The sequence below is a fragment of the Sorex fumeus genome, unplaced genomic scaffold (genome assembly GCF_029834395.1).
Source record: "Sorex fumeus unplaced genomic scaffold, SorFum_2.1 ptg000007l, whole genome shotgun sequence".
In the NCBI taxonomy this organism is placed as follows: domain Eukaryota; kingdom Metazoa; phylum Chordata; class Mammalia; order Eulipotyphla; family Soricidae; genus Sorex; species Sorex fumeus.
Genome location: NW_026606064.1, coordinates 10,440,357 through 10,444,945, shown reverse-complemented (window position 1 = coordinate 10,444,945; position 4,589 = coordinate 10,440,357).

The following is a 4,589-nucleotide window of genomic DNA, read 5'->3' as shown; positions in this document are numbered from 1 at the left end:
CATCCCACGGTCTCACCCTGTCTCTCTGGAAGAGCAGGTTGTCTGCCGGGGTCCTAGGTGCCTCCCGCGTCTCTCTCCTCTCTACCACCACACTGCTCAACAGTTTCATGTCAATCATAAAGGAAAACTGAAGTGGGGGTAGGGAGGGCACGCCTAGGAGTCTGTTCTCACACACATCTTAATATGTTAATACTTTCTTTAAAAAAAAAGTAATGTTATTCTTTTTTGCAGACTACGCTTTATAGTACCTGTGTGAGGGGCCTAGAACACTGGATACAAATAGAGCTATGCTGGTTTATCATAGTATGTACACAAAATCTTTCCTTTCCTCATATTATCCTTGTAATGTACGAAGATTGTTAATAAAAGCATTTAAATTTACTCACTGAGATGCAGTCGCTGCCTTTCTTTCTCTATCCCGGGCCTGTGTCCAGGGGGCGTGTCACTAGGGGTACTCTCTTACCGAGCCCCTCATTTGTAAGTATTCCAGGGTTAGCTGAAGGGCTACCTGCTACTGGGTTGGAAATGAAGCAGGAGCAGTGACAATGGGTCTCTGTGTTTATCTGTGGTTTCCAGGTTCTTCAGTATTTTCAAGAACGAAAATAGTGAGTAAGAAAGATGCTCAGAGTCAGAATTAGAAAATAGACAAGTTTATTGGTAAGTAAGGCGAAGAGAAGGAGACTGTCCAGCAAAGGAGGAACTTAGTATATGACTAAGTATGGCTGGTTTTATCGGAAAATTGGGTCTTTGTGTTACTTATCAGAGAAAGTATGAGAATAGTCCCATATGTTTCCCAGAGATGTCTTATTAATGTTGGCCTCATTTCTGTTGCTAAGATTAGCATCTTTCTCTGCTGCTTAGACTGGTAGGGATTGCCTTTCTTTCAGATTCTATATGTCACCAGATGTTTAGTATTACCCCATTTTCTCTTAGTCTCCCTCCTATGAGCCCAAGGTCTGGTGTGAGTTCAAAACATGGTGTTTTCAGTGGCCAAGAACCCCTTCCCAGACCAGCCATTAGCAAAGGGTAAATGAAGGAACAGGGCCCCAGACTGGTTGGTAATCAGTGACCATTTATTTTTTTCACAGCATTAGTTTACATAGAAATCGTGAAGGGTGGTGTCACACATAGTGTAGTTGAACATCACAATAAACAGATATAAAAACTTCAGGGGAAGTTCTTCTAGGAGATTAACTCAAGGACAGTATCTCATCTGGGGGTTCAGCATTCGAGATTACTACGGGATGTATTGCTTTCTCCTTTCCTTAGTTTGTAATCCATTTAAACAATCATTTAATTTACTTCTTACTAATATTTCTAGTCATTTTGTGTAAGCACAGTAATATATCAAGCTTAAAGGGTGGCTTTTTCTGGGGAAATCTCGATATGTATCCCAGACTACAGTCCTCAGGCTAGGTTAGTCTTTCCTAACCGCAGAAGGGTCCTAACTCAGTTACTTCTTTTTCGGTCATGACAGAATTTGTTCTGTGACCATGCTCTTTACTTATTACACTTTTCATGGCACTTAGCCTGTCCCTTTTCAATGCCAGGATAACTTAGAGCTTTTCCTGGGTCCATCCAGTCCCTCGCCAGGACCCTCCTTTGGGGGTGTTAGAAAGTAAGGGCAACTGAGGCTTACATCAAGTAAATATGACAGATACCCAGGAGTAAATATTATTCAGAGTTAATGAAGTCCCATGTTACAAAAGCATAGCATCAACTGTCTTCCTGTGTCTATACAAAAAGGACATTGCTAAACCATGCAAAGGTCATAAAGGAAAGAGACAAGCAATATAGGATTATTAGTGTCTGATGGAATTGTGTGTGGCTCGAGAACACTGTGGTGGGAATAACTCAATAAATCTAAGCTCCCTGTAGGAGGAGCTAGGACAAACCAATGTTATCCATCAGTCTGGTACAGGATTTATGGTCTTGGGAAAGCGTAGACTTCCCCAGTCTTAGAATGAGCCCAATTATTTGCAGGAATGTCTAAAATGTAGGATGGGGACAGCTACTGGTCACAGGACTTCAGAAGACAGGGGGCGTTGCGGGGCAGAGGGTAGACTCTCCCCACACTTGGCCAACAGTGTTGGTGCTGGTGGACAAGGATGCTGCACCCACCTTGTTTGTGATGTAGTGTCTGTTCCATAAACATGAAGGTCAGCATGAGGTTCGCCCCCGTCTCTGCTACTGCCCCCTCCACCCCCAACTAGTTTCACTTCCTTCTTCCCCTTTATCTGCCTCCTTGGGAGCGTAGGCACCCCCTGGCTTGGTCATTTAGAGCGTCCCATTGTGAGGCTGTTCATCTTCATGCAATGTTCTGTCTCCTTTCCCAGAGGACAGGCAGGGGAGCAGACACAGAATGGGGATATGTCTGTCCTTGTCTGATTGGGTCAGGGGCCAGGGTCCTGGATCCAGCCCCCCACTAGCAGTCATGTCTGGCCCACGTTCTCAGGAACATTCTTCCTCCTGTGTCTGGCTGGGTGTTGGGTCCAACTCCGAAGTGCTTGAGGATATAGGGTAGAGAGGTGCTTTCCTCTCCTCCCTGTCACTCCCTTCTCCCTGCAGTAGGGGAGGTGGTGGCAGCGGATAGGGAGGTCCCCAGTCAGACCTTCCAAAGTTCATCAACCAGTTGAAAACTGTGTTCAGAGAGGAGACCGTGATCAGTTGACTTTGAAGAACCGTAAGGCTGCTACGTGACAATTTCCAATGAGTTTAAAAGAAAAGTAAGTAGCACTGCTTTTTCTCCCAGCACCTACCCTCATCTTTTCTGGTGGCTTCAGTTTGTTGTGTTTACCTTTTTTGTGTGTGTGTGTGTGGGTAGTAGCTTCTGGGCTACACCTCACTGTGCTCAGGGCTAACTCCTGGCTCTGTGCTCAGGTGTGGTTCTGGGGATCAAACCCAGGTCATCCTGATACAAAGTAGATGCCTTCACTACTGTACTATCTCCCTGGTCTATTTCTTTTTAAAGTATGTTCAATTCTGCTTCCTTGTATTGCATGCATAGGTGAGATCACCCAGCTTTTGTCTTTCACCTTCTGTTTATTGCGTTTCCCATGATTCCCTGAGCTGCTTCAATTTTGCGACATGTAGCAAAGCTTCATCTTTTTATGACTTGCTAAAAAAATGACTGATTAGCAGTCCCTCATGTATAAATTTTTATGTGATTTAGTCCATTTGTTTTTCCCATATCTTAGCTACTATAAATATTGCTTCAATAAATGCTGGGATGCAGATAACTTTACCAACTGGGGGGATATTTCTATTCTTTGAATAGACACCCACATGTGGAGCTTCTGCGTTCTATAGTTATAAGTGGATTTTTGTTTGTTTATGGGCCACACTTGGCACTGATTAAGGACTACTCCTGGCTAGGTGCTCAGGCATTGCTTCCCGACTGTGTTCAGGGAATTGCTTAAAGCCCAGAATTGAACCCAGGCCTCTGCATGTAAAACATGTGGTCCAGCCCTCTATGCCATCTCCCCAGCCCTCTGTAATGCACTTTGTTTTGGGTTTTGAAGGGTCACATCAGGTGTTGCTTGGGGCTTGTACAACTTTTCTATGTTCAGGGATTGCGCCAGACATTGCTTGGGGGACCATATATTGTTCTGGGGGTTGAACCCGGGCTGGCCACATGTAAGGCAAGCACCTTATTCCCTGCATTATATATATATATATATATATATATATATATATATATATATATATTACCCTACAGTGCCCTTAAACACACACACACAACCCCCAGGACCAGGAATGAAGCTTGGAGATCAAGTGCCTACCTTGCATGTGCAAGGTCCTGGATTCCACTCCCAGCACCATAAAACAATCCAACAAAGGAACAAAGATCAAGATAAAAGTGTGAATTACACATGGCATTGTCTCTACTCTCTGGCTCCTGGGGAAGTCTAGAGTCTGTCAGCACCACATGGAGCTGCACCCTAGCTGCACGCCTCTGGGGTCCTTTGCTTTGTGCTCCAGCTGCAGGGACAGCACAGCTGGTGGTGTGAGCACATCGAGTGCTTCAGATGTGGGAACTAAGCTGGGCTCATGCTAGACTTCAGGATTGAGGGTGTGGGTATACCAGAGCCATATACCTTCTGCTCCTTCTCCAATCCGTGTCTTCAGTGCTCGGCTCAGAGCTTCAGGCCCCTCTGTGTTGGTCAGTGATCCTCATCATCACTGCAGCTTCCCCATACCTCAGGATGAAGTATGGACTAAGAGGCATTTGGTTCCCCATGGTCCTCTTCCAGGGTTCCACCAGGAGATAGGTGACCTGGGACTTGACCCAAAACTTTTATCCCTGCCAGGATGGAATTTCCCAGACTAGCAAGGGACCCCATCCTTGAGGCACCACTGGAAGAAAGGGCTGTGGTATGTCCACACCATGAAATACTATACAACAGTTTAAAAAAAAAAACACTAGTTCTATGTGGAAATAGTCGACAATTTTATCAAGGAGCAAAAACATGGTCATGCCTAACTTAATGGTGAGGATTCAGATCGGAAAATGAGTTATTTGGGGGTTTCATCATTACACAAACATCAGCATAATGACACCACCAAGAAGGAACAGTTGATGGCATCTT